This window comes from Convolutriloba macropyga, chromosome 12 (genome assembly GCF_964194025.1).
Source record: "Convolutriloba macropyga chromosome 12, txConMacr16.3, whole genome shotgun sequence".
Taxonomy (NCBI): domain Eukaryota; kingdom Metazoa; phylum Xenacoelomorpha; order Acoela; family Convolutidae; genus Convolutriloba; species Convolutriloba macropyga.
The window spans coordinates 22,267,628-22,284,682 of record NC_134479.1 but is presented as its reverse complement, the minus strand read 5'-3'; the positions used below and the strand labels follow the sequence as shown (position 1 = coordinate 22,284,682).

The 17,055-nt window shown below is 40.1% G+C and overlaps 6 non-coding genes across 6 annotated transcripts; all 6 read left to right on the top strand.

Annotated features, from left to right (window-relative positions):
- Nucleotides 1–1,300: 1,300 nt before the first annotated feature.
- Trnas-uga (transfer RNA serine (anticodon UGA)) lies at nt 1,301–1,382 on the top strand. The gene has a single exon. It is a non-coding gene; the product is annotated as a tRNA-Ser (tRNA).
- Nucleotides 1,383–2,142: 760 nt separating this feature from the next.
- Nucleotides 2,143–2,281, top strand: Trnae-uuc (transfer RNA glutamic acid (anticodon UUC)). Its single transcript has 2 exons — nt 2,143–2,179; nt 2,238–2,281. It is a non-coding gene; the product is annotated as a tRNA-Glu (tRNA).
- A 478-nt stretch (nt 2,282–2,759) lies between these two features.
- On the top strand, nt 2,760–2,875 carry Trnal-uaa (transfer RNA leucine (anticodon UAA)). Its single transcript has 2 exons — nt 2,760–2,796; nt 2,831–2,875. It is a non-coding gene; the product is annotated as a tRNA-Leu (tRNA).
- Nucleotides 2,876–8,116: 5,241 nt separating this feature from the next.
- Nucleotides 8,117–8,198, top strand: Trnas-uga (transfer RNA serine (anticodon UGA)). The gene has a single exon. It is a non-coding gene; the product is annotated as a tRNA-Ser (tRNA).
- A 5,161-nt stretch (nt 8,199–13,359) lies between these two features.
- Trnas-uga (transfer RNA serine (anticodon UGA)) lies at nt 13,360–13,441 on the top strand. Its single transcript has one exon. It is a non-coding gene; the product is annotated as a tRNA-Ser (tRNA).
- A 1,029-nt stretch (nt 13,442–14,470) lies between these two features.
- Nucleotides 14,471–14,552, top strand: Trnas-uga (transfer RNA serine (anticodon UGA)). Its single transcript has one exon. It is a non-coding gene; the product is annotated as a tRNA-Ser (tRNA).
- Nucleotides 14,553–17,055: the final 2,503 nt, after the last annotated feature.

The window sequence follows — 17,055 nt, the reverse complement described above, 5'->3', positions numbered from 1 at the left end:
ATGCATTTAATATATAGGATTATCAGCCAATTTATTCAATCAAAACTGCCTTTTCTTAAATGATGCTCATCAAAACAGAGAAAACTTTATCAAACCACCTCAGCGGTCAGCTTAATAGGTACAAAAGCTCTAACACTTTAGCTGCCAGAAAATCACCAGATAACTGGCGCTTCCCTTCAAGCTGTGATGGGCGAGTGGTTAAGGCGTTGGACTTGAAATCCAATGGGAGACAACCGCGTAGGTTCGAAACTTGCTCGCAGCGAAGAAGAAGTCATTTTTGTTCTCTCGTTAAATCACAATTATCAGCCAAATTATTCAATCAAAGTTGTCTTTTCTTAAATACTGCTCATCAGAACAGAGAAAACTTTATCAAACCACCTTACCGGTCAGCTTACTAGGCACAAAAGTTCTCACAATTTAGCTGCCAGAAATTCAGAAGATGACTGGCCTTTCCCTGCGAGCTGTGATGGCCGAGTGGTTAAGGCGTTGGACTGGAAATCCAATGGGAGATTCCCGTTTAGGTTCGAACCTGCTGGCAGCGAAGAAAAAAGCATTTTTGTTCTCTCGTTAAATCACAATTATCAGCCAATTTATTCAATCAAAATTAACTTTTCTTAAATACTGCTCATCAGAACAGAGAAAACTTTATCACACCACCTTAGCGCTCAGCTTACTAGGCATAAAAATTCTCATATTTCAGCTGCCAGAAAATTGCCAAATGATTGGTACTTCACGTCGAATTCTGATGGCCGAGTGGTTAAGGCGTTATACTTGAAATCCAATAGAAGCTTACCGCGTAGGTTCGAACCCTGCTGGCAGCGAAGGACAAGGGAATTTTTTTCTGTCGTTAAATAACAATTATCAGCCAATTCATTTAGTCAAAACTGTTTTTCCTTAAATACTGCTCATCAGAACAGAGGAAACTTTATCAAACCACCTCACCGGTCAGCTTACTTGGCATAAAAGTTCTAACACTTTAGCTGCCAGAAAATTACCAGATGACTGGCGTTTTCGCCAAGCTGTGATGGGCGAGTTGTTGAGGCGTTGGACTTGAAATCCAGTGGGAGCTTCCCGCGTAGGTTCAAACCCTGCTCGCAGCGAAGAAAAGGGCAGTTTTGTTCTGTCGTTAAATCACAATTGTCAGCCAATTTATTTAATCAAAGTTGTCTTTTATTAAATACTGCTCATCAGAAAAAAAGAAATAATTTACCAAACCATCTCACCGGTCAACTCACCAGGCATAAAAGTTCTCACAGTTTAGCTGCCAGAAAATTGCCAGATGACTGTTGCTCCACTGCAAGCTGTGAAGGCCGAGTGGTTAAGGCGTTGGACTTGAAATCCATTGGGAACTTCCCGCGTAGGTTCGAACCCTGCTCGCAGCGAAGAATATGGCAATTTTGCTCTCTCGTTAAATCACAATTATCAGCCAATTTATTCAATCAAAATAGCTTTTTCTTAAATACTGCTCATCAGAACAGAGAAAACTTTATCAAATCACCTCAGCGGTTAGCTTACTAGGCACAAAAGATCTCAAACCTTAGCTGCCAGAAAATCAGCAGGTGAATGGCGCGTCAATTCAAGCTGTGATGACCGAGTGGTTAAGGCGTTGGACTTGAAAACCAATGGTAGCTTCCCGTGTAGGTTCGAACCCTGGTCGCAGCGAAGAATAAGGGAATTTTTTTCTGTCGTTAAATCACAATTATCAGCCAATTTGTTTCATCAAAATTGCTTTTACTTAAATACTGCTCATCAGAACAGAGAAAACTTTATCAAACCACCTCACCGGTCAGCTTACTAGGCATAAAAATTCTCGCAAATAAGCTGCCAGAAATACACCAGATGACTGGAGCTTGGCTTCAAGCTGTGAAGACCGAGTGGTTAAAGCGTTGGACTTGAAATCCAGTGGGAGCTTCCCGCGTAGGTTCAAACCCTGCTCGCAGCGAAGAATAGGGCAGTTTTGTTCTGTCGATAAATCACAATTGTCAGCCAATTTATTTAATCAAAGTTGTCTTTTCTTAAATACTGCTCATCAGAAAAAAAGAAAATTTTTAACAAACCATCTCATCGGTCAACTCACTAGGCACAAAATTTCGCAAATTTTAGCTTCCAGAAAGTCACCAGATGACTGGCGCTTCTCTTCAAGCTGTGATGGTTGAGTGGTTAAAGCGTTGGACTTTCAAGTCCAACGCTTTAACCACCCGACCATCAATGGGAGCTTCCCGCTTTAACCACCCGAAATTCAATGGGAGCTCCCGCGTAGGTTCGAACCCTGCTCGCAGCAAAGGATAGGGTATTTTTGTTCTGTCGTTAAATCACAATTATCAGCCAATTTATTCAATCTAAACTGTTTTTCATTAATATACTGCTTATCAGAAAAGAGAAAATTTTATCAAACCACCTCATCCGTCGGCCCACAAGGCACAAAATTGCGCACATTTTAGCTGCCAGAAAATTACCAGATGACTGGCGCTTCTCTTCAAGCTGTGATGGTCGAAGGGTTAAAGCGTTGGATTGAAATCCAATGAGAACTACCCGCGTTGGTTTGAACCCTTCTCGCAGCGAAGCATCAGGTACTCGTGTTCTGTCCTTGAATCACATTTATCAGCCAATTTATTCAATCGAAACTGTTTTTCCTTAAAATACTGCTCATCAGAAAAGAGAAAAATTAATCAAACCACCTCACCGGTCGGCCCACATGGCACAAAAGTTCGCACACCTTAGCTGCCAGAAAATCGCCAGATGATTTCGCTTCCGTGCAAGCTGTGATGGCCGAGTGGTTAAGGCGTTGGACTTAAAATACATTGCGAGCTTCCTTCTTTAACCACTCGAAATACAAAGGCAGCTTCCCGCGTAGGTTCGAACCCTGCTCGCAGCAAAGAATAGGGTTTTTTTGTTCTGTCGTTAAATCACAATTATCAGCCAATTTATTCAATCTAAACTTTCTTCTCTTAATTGCTGCTCATCAAAACAGAGAAAATTTTATCAGACCACCTCACCGGTCGGCCCACAAGGCGTAAATTTTCGCACATTTTAGCTACTAGAAAATCACCAGATGACTGGCGCTTCTCTTCAAGCTGTGATGGTCGAGTGGTTAAAGCGTTGCACTTGAAATCCAAGGGAGCTACCCGCGTTGGTTTGAACCCTGCTTGCAGCGAAGCATCAGGTACTCTTGCTCTCTCCTTAAATCAGAATTATCAGCCAATTTGTTCAATCGAAACTGTTTTTCCTTAAAATACTGCTCATCAGAAAAGGGAAAATTTAATCAAACCACCTCACCGGTCGGCCCACAAGGCACAAAAATTTGCACATTTTAGCTAACAGAAAATCACCAGATGACTGGCGCTTCTCTTCAAGCTTTGATGGCCGATTGGTTAAGGCGTTGGACTAGAAATACAGTGGGAACTTCTCGCGTAAGTGCAAACCCTGCTCAAAGCGACGAATGAGGTACTTTTTTTCTGTCATTTAATCACAATTATCAGTCAATTTACTCAATAAAAATTGTTTTTCCTTTAATACTTTTCATCAGAAAAGAGAAAATTTCAGCAAACCACCTCACCAGTCAGCTCACTAGGCATAAAAGTTCTCACACTTTAGCTGCCAGAAAATCACCAAATGACTGGTGCTCGCCTTCAAGCTGTGATGGCCTATTGGTTGGGGCGTCAGACTTAAAAAACAATGTGATATTCCCTCGTAAGTTCAAATCTTTCTTGTAGCAGACAAAAAGGATTTTTTTCTGTCGTTTGATAAAAATATCAATCAATTTATTCAATCAAAAATATTTTTCATTAAGTACTGGTCATCAGAAAGAAGAAACTTCACCAACACACCACACCTCAACACCCAGCCCAATGAGCAAGAAACTTTTACCTCCATATCTGAATGAACTTCACGAGATGAGTACAGCTCAGATGGAAGCTGTGACGCCCGAGTTGTTCAGACATTTGACGTCAAATGCAATGGGAGCTTCCCGCGTAGGTTCGAACCCTGCTCGCAGCAAAGAATAAGGGAAGTTTATTCTGTCGTTAAATCACAATTATCAGCCAATTTTTTTTCCATCAAAATTGTTTTTTCTTCTGTACATCTCATCAGAAAAATGAAAACTTTATCAAACCACCTCATTAATCAGCTAACTAGGCATGAAGGTTCTCACACATTAGCCGCCAGATAATTGACAGATGAATGTCGCTTCCCTTAAAGCTGTGATGGCCGATTGGTTCAAACGTTGGACTTGAATTCCAATGGGAACTTCTCGCGTAAGTGCGAACCCCGCTCACAGCGAGGAATAGGGGAATTTTTTCCTGTCGTTAAGTCACATTTATCAGCCAACTTATTCAATAAAAAATGGTTTTTCCTTAAATACTGCTCATCAGAAAAGGGAATTTTTATCAAACATTCTCACCGGTCAGCTCAATAGGTATAAAAGTTCTCACACTTTAGCTGCCAGAAAATCACCAGATGACTGGTGCTTGACTTCGAGCTGTGATGGCCTTGTGGTTGGGGCGTCAGACTCAAAAAATGTTAGATTCCTTCGCAGGTTCGAATCCTTATTGTAGCAAGAAAATTTAAATTTTTTTCTGTCCTTTGATAAAGAATATCAATTAATTTATTCAATCAAAGCTTTTTTCTTTAAATAGTGGACATCAGAAAGAAAAAGTTTCTCCAACACACCACACCTCAACACTCAGCTCAATTAGCATAAAACTTTAACCTCCAAATCTGACTGAACTTCAACAGATGAGTGGAGCTTAGACGGAAACTGAGACGCCCGAGTTTTTAGGGTGTTGGACGTGAAATCCAATGAGTGCTTCCCGCGGAGGTTCGAACACTGTTCACAACAAACAATAAAGGAATTTTGTTCTGTCGTTAAATCACAATTATCAATCAATTTAATTAATCAAAGTTGTTTTTCCTTAAATACTGCTCATCAGAACAGAGAAAACTCTATCAAACCACCTCACCGGTCAGCTTACTAGGCAAAAAAGTTCTCACACTTTAGCTGCCAGATAATTTTCAGATGAATATCGCTCCCCTTAAAGCTGTGATGGCCGATTGGTTCAAACGTTGGACTTGAATTCCAATGGGAACTTCTCGCGTAAGTGCGAACCCCGCTCACAGCGAAGATAGGGGAATTTTTCCTGTCGTTAAGTTACAATTATCAGCCAATTCACTAAACCAAAATTGTTTTTCCTTAAAATTTTCTCATCAGAAAAGAGAAAAATTCAGCAAATCACCTCACCGGTCAACTCACTAGACATAAAAGTTCTCACACTTTAGCTGCCAGAAAATCACGAGATGACTGGCGCTTGCCTTCAAGCTGTGGTGGGCTTGTGGTTGGGGCGTCGGATTTAAAAAGCAATGTGAGACTCTCTCGTAGGTTCAAATCCTGCTTGTAGCAGACAAAAAGAATTTTTTTCTGTCGTTTGTTAAAAAAATATCAATCAATTTATTCGATCCAAAACGTTTTTGCTTAAATAGTGTTCCTGAAAGAAGGAACTTCACCAACACACCACATCTCAACACTCAGCCCAATGAGCATAAAACTTTTACCTCCTTATCTGACTGAACTTCACCAGATCAGCGGAGCTTAGATGGAAAATGTGACGCCCGAGTTGTTAAAGCGTTGGACGTGAAATACAATGGGAGCTTCCCGAGTAGATTTGAACCCTGCTCGCAGCGAAAGATAAATGAATATTTTTCTGTCGTTAAGTCACAATTATCAGCCAAATAATTCAATCAAATTTGTTTTTTCTTAAATACTGTTTAGTAGAACAGAGAAAACTTTATCAAACCACCTCACCAGTCAGCTTACTAGGCATAAAAGTTCTCACACTTTAGCTGCCAGAAAATCAGCAGAAGACTGGCGCTGCACCTCAAGCTCTGATGGCCGAGTGGTTAAGGGGCTGGACGTGAAATCCAATGGGAGCTTCACGCGAAGGTTCGAACACTGCGCTCAGCGAAGAATAAAAGAATTTCGTTCTGTCGTTAAATCATAATTATCGGCGAAATTATTCAATCAAAATTGTTTTGTCCTTAAATACTGCTCATCAGAACCGAGACAACTTTATCAAACCATCTCACCAGTCAGCTTACTAGGCATAAAAGTTCTCACACTTTAGCTGCCAGATAATCGCCAGATGAAGGTCGCTTCCCTTCAAGCTGTGATGGCCGATTGGTTAAGGCGTTGGACTTGAAATCCAATGGGAACTTCTCGCTTAAGTGCGAACCCTGCTCACAGCGAAGAATATGGGAAACTTTTTCTGACGTGAATTTACAATTATCAGCCTATTTACTAAATTAAAATAGATTTTCCTTAAACAATTCTCATCAGAAAAGAGAAAACTTTAGCAAACCACCTCACCGGTCAGTCCAACAGGCATAAAAGTTCTCACATTTTAGCTGACAGAAAATCACCAGATGACTGGCGCTTGCCTTCAAGCTGTGATGGGCGAGTGCTTCAGGCGTTGGACTTGGAATCCAATTGGCACTTCTCGTTTAGTGCGAACCTGCTCACAGCGAAGAATATGGGAAACATTTTCTGACGTTAAGTTACAATTAACAGCCTGTTTACTCAATTAAAATAGATTTTCCTTAAACACTTCTCATCAGAAAAGAGAACTTCAGCAAACCACCTCACCGGTCAGTCCAATAGGCAAAAAATTTCTCACATTTTAGCTGACAGAAAATCAGCAGATGACTGGCGCTTGCCTACAAGCTGTGGTGGCCTAGTCGTTGGGGCTTCGGACTTAAAAAATAATGTGAGATTCCCTCGTAGGTTCGCATCCTGCTCGTAGCAGACAAAAAAGAATTTTTTACTGTCGTCTGATACAAAAACAACAACCAATTTATTAAATCGAAAGTGTTTTTCCTTATATAGTGGTCATCAGAGAGAAGAAAATTCAGCAACAAACCACACCTCAACGTTCAGCCCAATGAGCATAAAACTCTTATTTCCATCCATATCTGACTGAACTTCACCAGATGAGTTGAGCTTAGATGGATGCTGTGATGCCCGAGTTGTGAAAGCATTGGATGTGAAACCCAATGAGAGCTTCCCGCGTAGGTTCGAACCCTGCTCCAAGCGAAGAATAAAGGAATTTTGTTCTGTCCTTAAATCACAATTATCAGCCAATTTGCTCAATCAAAATTGTTTTTCCTTAAATACTGCCCATCAGAAAAGAGAAAACTTTATCAAACCACCTCACCGGTCAGCTCACTAGGCATGATAGTTCTCACACTTTAGCTGCCAGATAATCGCCAGATGAACGTCGCTTCCCTTCAAGCTGTGATAGCCGATTGGTTAAAGCGTTGGACTTGAAATCCAATAGGAAATTCTCGCGTAAGTGCAAATCCTGCTCACAGCGAGGAAAAGGATTATTTTTTTCTGTCGTCCAATCACAATTATCAGCCAAATAATTCAATCAAAATTGTTTTTTCTAAAATACTGCTCATCAGAATAAAAAAAATTTTATCAAACTGCCTCACCGGTCAGCTCACTGGCATAAAAGTTCTCACACTTTAGCTGCCAGATAATTGCCAGATGAATGGCGCTTCCATTCAAGCTGTGATGGCCGACTGGTTAAGGCGTTGGACTTGAAATCCAATGGGAACTTCTCGCTTAAGTGCGAACCCTGCTCACAGCGAAGAATATGGGAAACTTTTCTGACGTGAAGTTACAATTATCAGCCTATTTACTAAATTAAAATAGATTTTCCTTAAACACTTCTCATCGGAAAAGAGAAAACTTTAGCAAACCACCTCACCGGTCAGTCCAACAGGCATAAAAGTTCTCACATTTTAGCTGACAGAAAATCACCAGATGACTGGCGCTTGCCTTCAAGCTGTGATGGGCGAGTGCTTCAGGCGTTGGACTTGGAATCCAATTGGCACTTCTCGTTTAGTGCGAACCTGCTCACAGCGAAGAATATGGGAAACATTTTCTGACGTTAAGTTACAATTAACAGCCTGTTTACTCAATTAAAATAGATTTTCCTTAAATACTTCTCATCAGAAAAAAAGAAAACTTTAGCAGACCACCTCAACGGTCAGCCCACTAGGCACAAAACTTCTCACACTTTAGCTGCCCGAAAATCACCAGATTATCGGCGCTTGGCTTCAAGCTGTGATGGCCGAGTTGTTAAAGCGTTGGACTTGAAATCCAATGGGAGCTTCCCGCGTAGGTTCGAACCCTGCTCGCACCAAAGAATAAGGGAAATTTATTCGGTCGTTAAATAAAAATTATCAGCCAATTTATTCAATCAAAATTGTTTTTCCTTAAATAGTGTTAATCAGAAACAAAAGTTTTCTCCAACACCCAGCCCAATGAGCACTAAAATTTTACCTCCATATCTGACTGAACTTCACGAGATGAGTAGAGCTCAGATGGAAGCTGTGACGCCCAAGTTGTTCAGACGTTTGACGTCAAATGCAATGGGATCTTCCCGCGTAGGTTCAAACCCTGCTCGCAGCGAAGAATAAAGGAATTTTTTTTGTCGTTAAATCACAATGTTCAGCCATTTTTTTCAATCAAAATTGTTTTTCCTTAACTACTTCTCATCAGAAGATAGAAAGTTTTATCAAACCACCTCACCGGTCAGGTCACTAGGGATGATAGTTCTCACACTTCAGCTGTCAGAAAATCACCAGATGACTGGCGCTTCCCTTCAAGCTGTGACGGCCCGTGGTTGGGGTGTCGGAATTTAAAAACAATATTAGATTCCCTCGTAAGTTCGATTCCTGCTTGTAGCGATTAAAAAAGAATTTTTTTTCTGTCATTTGATAAAGAATATCAAGCAATTTATTCAATCAGAAATGTTTTTCTTTAAATAGTGGTCATCAGAAAAAAAAATTGCTCCAACACACCACACCTCAACACCCAGCGCAATGAGCATTAAACTTTTACCTCCATATCTGACTGAACTTCACCAGTTGAGTAGAGCTCAGATGGAAGCTGTGACGCCCGAGTTGTTCAGACGTTTGACGTGAAATGCAATGGGAGCTTCCCACGTAGGTTCGAACCCTGCTCGCAGCAAAGAATAAGGGAATTTTATTCTGTAGTTAATTCACAATTATCAGCCAATTTAAGCAATAAAAATTGTATTTCCTTAAATAGTTGTCATCAGAAAGAAAAAAATTCTCCAACACGCCCCACCTCAACACCCAGCCCAATGAGCATTAAGTTTTCACCTCCATATCTGACAGAATTTCACCAGATGAGTGGAGCTCATATGGAAGCTGTGACGCCCAAGTTGTTAAGAAGGTGGACATGAAATCCAATGGGAGCTTCCCGCGTAGGTTTGAACTCTGTTCGAAGCGAAGAATGAGGTAATTTTGTTCTGTCGTTAAATCGCATTTATCAGCCAATTTATTCAATCAAAATTGTTTTTCCTTAACGACTTCTCATCAGGCCATCATCTCAAATTGGCATAAAATTTCTCACAATTTAGCTGCCAGAAAATCACAAGATGACTGGTGCTTCCCTTCAAACTGTGATGGCCTACCGGTTGGCGCGTTGGACTTAAAAAGCAAGGTGAGATTCCCTCTTAGGTTGTCATATTGCTCGTAGCGAAAAAAATGTTTTTTGTCCTTTGATAAAGATTATCAATCGATTTATTCAATCAAAAATGTTTTTCCTAATTTATTGGTCATCAGAAAGAAAAAGATTCAGCAACAAACTAACCTCAGCACTCAGCCCAATGAGCATATAACTTTTACTTTTATATCCGACTGAACTTCACCAGATAAGTGGAGCTTAGGTGGAAGCTGTGACGTCCGAGTTGTTAGGGCGTTGCACGTTAAATCCAATGGGAGCTTCCCACGTAGTTTCGAACCCTGCTCGCAGCGAAGAATGAGGTAATTTTGTTCTGTTGTTAAATCACATTTATCAGCCAATTTATTCAATCAAAACTGTTTCTCCTTAACGACTTCTCATCAGAAGAGAGAAAGTTTTATCAAACCACCTCACCGGTTAGCTCACTAGGGATGATAGTTCTCACACTTTAGCTGCCAGAAAATCGCCAGATGACTGGCGCTTCCCTTCAAGCTGTGACGGTCCAGTGGTTGGGGTGTCGGAATTAAAAAACAATATTCGATTCGCTCTTAAGTTCGAATCCTGCTTGTAGCGATTAAAAAGGAAATTTTTTTGTCATTTGATAAAGAATATCAAGCAATTTATTCAGTCAGAAATGTTTTTCTTTAAATAGTGGTCGTCAGAAAGAAAAAAATTTCTCCAACACACCACACCTCAACACCCAGCCCAATGAGCATTAAACTTCTACCTACGTATCTGACTGAACTTCACCAGATGAGCAGAGCTCAGATGCAAGCTGTGACGCCCGAGTTGTTCAGACTTTTGACCTGAAATGCAATAGGTACTTCCCGCGTAGGTTCGAACCCTGCTCGAAGCGAAGAATGAGGTAATTTCGTTCTGTCGTTAAATCGCATTTATCAGCCAATTTATTCAATCAAAATTGTTTCTCCTTAAACACTGCTCATCAGAAAAGAGAAATTTTATCAAACCTTCTCACCGGTTAGCTCAATTGGCATAAAAGTTCTCACACAATAGCTGTCAGAAAATCACAAGATGACAGGCGCTTCCCTACAAACTGTGATGGCCTACTGGTTGGCGCGTTGGACCTAGAAAGCAATGTGAGATTCCCTCGTAGGTTGACATATTGCTTGTAGCGAAAAAATTGTTTTTTGTCCTTTGATAAAGAATATCAATCAATTCATTCAATCAAAAATGTTTTTCCTAAGTTAGTCGTCATCAGAAAGAAAAAAATTTAGCAACAAACTAACCTCAGCACTCAGCCCAATGAGCATATAACTTTTACTTTCATATCTGACTTAACTTCACCAGATAAGTGGAGCTTAGTTGGAAGCTGTGACGTCCAAGTTGTTAGCGCGTTGGACGTTATATCCCATGGGAGCTTCCCACGTAGGTTCGAACCCTGCTTGCAGCGAAGAATAAGGGAATTTTGTTTGTCCTTAAATCACAATTATCGGCCAATTTAATCAATCAAAACTGTTTCTCCTTAAATACTGCTCTTCAGAAACGAGAAATTTTATCAAATCACCTCGTCGGTCTGCTCACTAGGCATAAATGTTCTCACCCTTTAGCTGCCAGATGAGTGCCGCTTCCTTTCAGGCTGTGATGACCTAATGGTTGGGGCGTCGGACATAAAAAACAATGTGTGATTCCCTCGTAGGTTCGCATCCTGCTTATGGCAGAAAAAAAGAAATATTTTTCTGTCGTCTGATAAAAAAAAATCAACCAATTTATTCAATCGAAAGTGTTTTTCCTTAAATAATGGTCATCAAAAAGAGGAAACTTTACGAACACGCCTCACCACTCAGTCCAATGAGCATAAAAGTTTTACCTCCATTGCTGACTGAACTTCACCAGAAAAGTGGAGCTAAGATGGAAGCTGTGACGTCCAACTTGTTAAGGCGTTGGACTTGAAATCCAATGGTAGCATAACGTGTAGGATCCAACCCTGCTCGCAGCAAACGAAATGGCCATTCTATTTTGTCGTTAAACAGTGAACATCAATCAGTTTATTAAACCAAATATGTGTTTTCTTAAATACTGGTAATCACAAAAAAAGAAACTTTGTCAATCAAACTAACCACTCAGAGCATATAAATTTTAACTTCATTGTTGACGGAACTTCATCAGATGAGTGGTTCTCTGCTTAGAGATGTGATGGCCGAGTGGTTAAGGCATTCGAATTGAAATCCAAAGGGAGCTTCTCGCGTAGGTGCTAACTCTGCTCTCTGCAAAAACGAAGTTTTGTTTTCTCGTTAAATCACAATTATCATACAATTTATTCAATCACAGTGGTTTTTTAAACTACTGCTCATCAGAGCAGAGATAACTATCAAACCTCTTCACCGGTCAGCTCACTAGGCATAAAATTTCTCACACATTAGCTGCCAGAAAACCACCGGATGAGTGGCGCTTCCCTTCATTCTGTGATGGCCCAGTGGTTGGGGCGTCAGACTTAAAAAAACAATGGGAAATTCCCTTGTAGGTTCAAATCCTGCTTGTGGCGAAAAAAGTTAATTTTTTTTCTGTCGATTGATATAGAATATCAATCAATTTATTCAATCAAAAATGTTTTTTCCTAAATAGTGGTCATCTGAAAGAAGAAAATTCACCAACACAACACACCTCAACACTCAACCCAATGAGCATAAAATTTTCACCTCCATATCTGACTGAACTTCACCAGATGAGTGGTTCTCTGCTTAGAGATGTGATGGCCGAATGGTTAAGGCATTTGAATTGAAATCCAAAGGGAGCTTCTAGCGTAGGTGCTAACTCTGCTCTCAGCAAAAAACAAAGTTTTGTTTTCTCGTTAAATCACAATTATCATACAATTTATTCAATCACAGTGGTTTTTTAAACTACTGCTCATCAGAACAGAGATAACTATCAGACCACTTCATCGGTCAGCTCACTAGGCATAAAAGTTCTCACACATTAGCTGCCAGAAAATTACCGGATGAGTGCCGCTTCCCTTCATTCTGTGATGGCCCAGTGGTTGGGGCGTCAGACTTAAAAAAACAATGGGAAATTCCCTTGTAGGTTCAAATCCTGCTTGTGGCGAAAAAAGTTAATTTTTTTTCTGTCGATTGATATAGAATATCAATCAATTTATTCAATCAAAAATGTTTTTCCTTAAAGAGTGGTCATCTGAAAGAAGAAAATTCACCAACACAACACACCTCAACACTCAACCCAATGAGCAAAAAATTTTTACCTCCATATCTGACTGAACTTCACCAGATGAGTTGAGCTTAGATGGAAGCTGTGACGGCCAAGTTGTTAAGGCGTTGGACTTGAAATCCAATGGGAACTTTATGCATAGGATCCAACACTGCTCGCAGCGAAGAAAAAGGACATTTTTTTGTCATTAAACAGCGAACATCAATCCGGTTATTCAATCAAAAATGTGTTTCCTTAAATACTGGTACTGGGAAAAAAGAAACTTTGTCAACCCAACTCAACACTCAGCCCACTGAGAATATAAGTTTCAACTCCATTGCTGAGGAAACTTCACCAGATGAATGGTTCTCTGCTTAGAGATGTGATGGCCGAGTGGTTAAGGCATCTGAATTGAAATCCAAAGGGAGCTTCTAGCGTAGGTGCTAACTCTGCTCTCAGCAAAAAACAAAGTTTTGTTTTCTCGTTAAATCACAATTATCATAAAATTTATTTAATCAAAGTGGTTTTTTAAACTACTGCTCATCAGATCAGAGAAAACTATCAAGACACTTCACCGGTCAGCTCACTAGGCATAAAAGTTCTCACAAATTAGCTGGCAGAAAATCACCGGATTTAGTGGCGCTTCCCTTCAAGCTGTGATGGCCGAGTGGTTAAGGCGTTGGACTTGAAATCCAATGGGAGCTTCCCGCGTAGGTGCGAACCCTGCTCGCAGCGAAGAATAAGGCATTTTTGTTCTCTCGTTAAATCACAATTATCAGCCAATTTATTCAATCAAAACTGTCTTTTCTTAAATACTGCTCATCAGAACAGAGAAAACTTTATGAAACCACCTCACCGCTCAACTTACTAGGCACAAGAATTCTCACACTTTAGCTGCCAGAAAATCACCAGATGATTGGCGTTTCCCTTCATTCTGTGATGGCCTATTGGTTGGGGCGTCAGAATTAGAAAAACAATGGGAAACTCCCTTGTAGGTTCAAATCCTGCTTGTGGCAAAAAAAGTTTTTTTCTGTCAATTGATATAGAATATCAATCAATTTATTCAATCAAAAATGTTTTTCCTTAAAGAGTGGTCATCTGAAAGAAGAAAATTCACCAACACAACACACCTCAACACTCAACCCAATGAGCAAAAAATTTTTACCTCCATATCTGACTGAACTTCACCAGATGAGTTGAGCTTAGATGGAAGCTGTGACGGCCAAGTTGTTAAGGCGTTGGACTTGAAATCCAATGGGAACTTTATGCATAGGATCCAACACTGCTCGCAGCGAAGAAAAAGGACATTTTTTTTGTCATTAAACAGCGAACATCAATCCGGTTATTCAATCAAAAATGTGTTTCCTTAAATACTGGTACTGGGAAAAAAGAAACTTTGTCAACCCAACTCAACACTCAGCCCACTGAGAATATAAGTTTCAACTCCATTGCTGAGGAAACTTCACCAGATGAATGGTTCTCTGCTTAGAGATGTGATGGCCGAGTGGTTAAGGCATCTGAATTGAAATCCAAAGGGAGCTTCTAGCGTAGGTGCTAACTCTGCTCTCAGCAAAAAACAAAGTTTTGTTTTCTCGTTAAATCACAATTATCATAAAATTTATTTAATCAAAGTGGTTTTTTAAACTACTGCTCATCAGATCAGAGAAAACTATCAAGACACTTCACCGGTCAGCTCACTAGGCATAAAAGTTCTCACAAATTAGCTGGCAGAAAATCACCGGATTTAGTGGCGCTTCCCTTCAAGCTGTGATGGCCGAGTGGTTAAGGCGTTGGACTTGAAATCCAATGGGAGCTTCCCGCGTAGGTGCGAACCCTGCTCGCAGCGAAGAATAAGGCATTTTTGTTCTCTCGTTAAATCACAATTATCAGCCAATTTATTCAATCAAAACTGTCTTTTCTTAAATACTGCTCATCAGAACAGAGAAAACTTTATGAAACCACCTCACCGCTCAACTTACTAGGCACAAGAATTCTCACACTTTAGCTGCCAGAAAATCACCAGATGATTGGCGTTTCCCTTCATTCTGTGATGGCCTATTGGTTGGGGCGTCAGAATTAGAAAAACAATGGGAAACTCCCTTGTAGGTTCAAATCCTGCTTGTGGCAAAAAAAGTTTTTTTCTGTCAATTGATATAGAATATCAATCAATTTATTCAATCAAAAATGTTTTTCCTTAAAGAGTGGTCATCTGAAAGAAGAAAATTCACCAACACAACACACCTCAACACTCAACCCAATGAGCAAAAAATTTTTACCTCCATATCTGACTGAACTTCACCAGATGAGTTGAGCTTAGATGGAAGCTGTGACGGCCAAGTTGTTAAGGCGTTGGACTTGAAATCCAATGGGAACTTTATGCATAGGATCCAACACTGCTCGCAGCGAAGAAAAAGGACATTTTTTTTGTCATTAAACAGCGAACATCAATCCGGTTATTCAATCAAAAATGTGTTTCCTTAAATACTGGTACTGGGAAAAAAGAAACTTTGTCAACCCAACTCAACACTCAGCCCACTGAGAATATAAGTTTCAACTCCATTGCTGAGGAAACTTCACCAGATGAATGGTTCTCTGCTTAAAGATGTGATGACCGAGTGGGTAAAGGCGTTCGATTTGAAATCGAAAGGGAGCTTCTCGCGTCGGCGCAAATTCTACTCACATCAAAAAAAATATTTGTTTTGTCGTTTAATTACGATTATCATACCATTTACTCAATCAAAATTGTTTTTTCTTAGATACTGCTCCTTAGAAAAGATGAAACTTTATCACACCGCCTCACCATTTATCTTACTTGGCGAAAACGATCTACCACTTTTGCTGCCAGTTGACTGGCGCTCCGTTTCGAGCTGTGTTGGCCCAGTGTTTTGGGTCGTTGAAATTAACAAATATTGTGAGATTCGCACGTAGGTTCGGATCTTGTTTGTAGCGGAAAAAAAGAAAAATTTTTCCTGTCGTTAGAAAAAGAACGTCAATCAATTTATTCATTCAAAAAGTCTTCTTCCTTAAATAGTGGCAATCAAAGAAAGGAAAATTCACCAATCCGCCTCACCACTCAGCTGATTGAGCATAAAAGTTTTACCTCCATTCCTGACGGAAATTCACTAGATGAATGGTTTTCTGCTTCAAAATGTGATGGCCGAGTGGTTAAGGCCTTCGACTTGAAATTCAAAGGGAGCTTCTCGCGTAGGTGCAAATAAATATAATTTATTTAATCAAAATTGTTTTGTCTTAAAAACTGCTCATCAGAAAAGAACAAACTTCATCAATCCACCTCAGCGGTCAGCTCGCTAGGCAGAAAAGTTCTCACATTGTAGCTGCGGAAAAATCACCAGATGACTGGCGCGTCTCTTCAAGCTGTGATGGCCTAGTGGTTGGGGCGTCGGACTGAAAATACAATGTGCAAGTCCCTCGTAAGTTCGAATCCTGCTTGTAGCGAAGAAAAAAGGAATATTTTTTCTGTCGTTTGATAAAGAATATCAATCAATTTATTCAATCAAAAATGTTTTTGCTTAAATATTGGTAATCAGAAAGAATAAACTTCACTAACACACCACACTTTAACACTCAGCCCAACGAGAATAAAACTTTTACTTTCATATCTGACTGAACTTTACCAGATTTGTGGAGCTTAGATTGAAGCTATGACGCCCGAGTTGTAAAAGCGTTGGACGTCAATTCCAAAGGGAACTTCAAGCGTAGGATCCAACCCTGCTCCTAGCGGAGAAAAAGGCCACTTTATTTTGTCTTTAAACAACGATCATCAATCAGTTTTTCTAACAAAAATAAGTTTTCTTAAAAACTGCAAATCGGAAAAAAGAAACTTTGTCAACCCACCACTCAGCCCACTGAGCATATAAGTTTTAACTCCATTGTTGATGGAACTTCACCAGATGAGTGGTTCACTGCTTAGAGATGTAATGGCCGAGTGGTTAAGGCATTCGAATTGAAATCCAAAGGGAGCTTCTCGCGTAGGTGCTAACTCTGCTCTCAGCAAAAAACGAAGTTTTGTTTTCTCGTTCAATCACAATTATCATACAGTTTATTCAATCAAAGTGGTTTTTTCTAAAATACTGCTCATCAGAAAAGAGAAAACGATTAAACCACCTCACCGGTCAGCTCACTAGGCATAGAAGTTCTCACACTTTAGCTGCCAGAAAATCACCAGATGAGTGGCGTTTCCCTTCATTCTGTGATGGCCTAGTGGTTGGGGCGCCGGAGTTACAAAAACATTGGGAGATTCGCTCGTAAGTTCAAATCTTGCTTGTGGTGAACAAAAAACTTTTTTCTGTCATTTGATATAGAGTATCAATCAATCTATTCAATCAAAA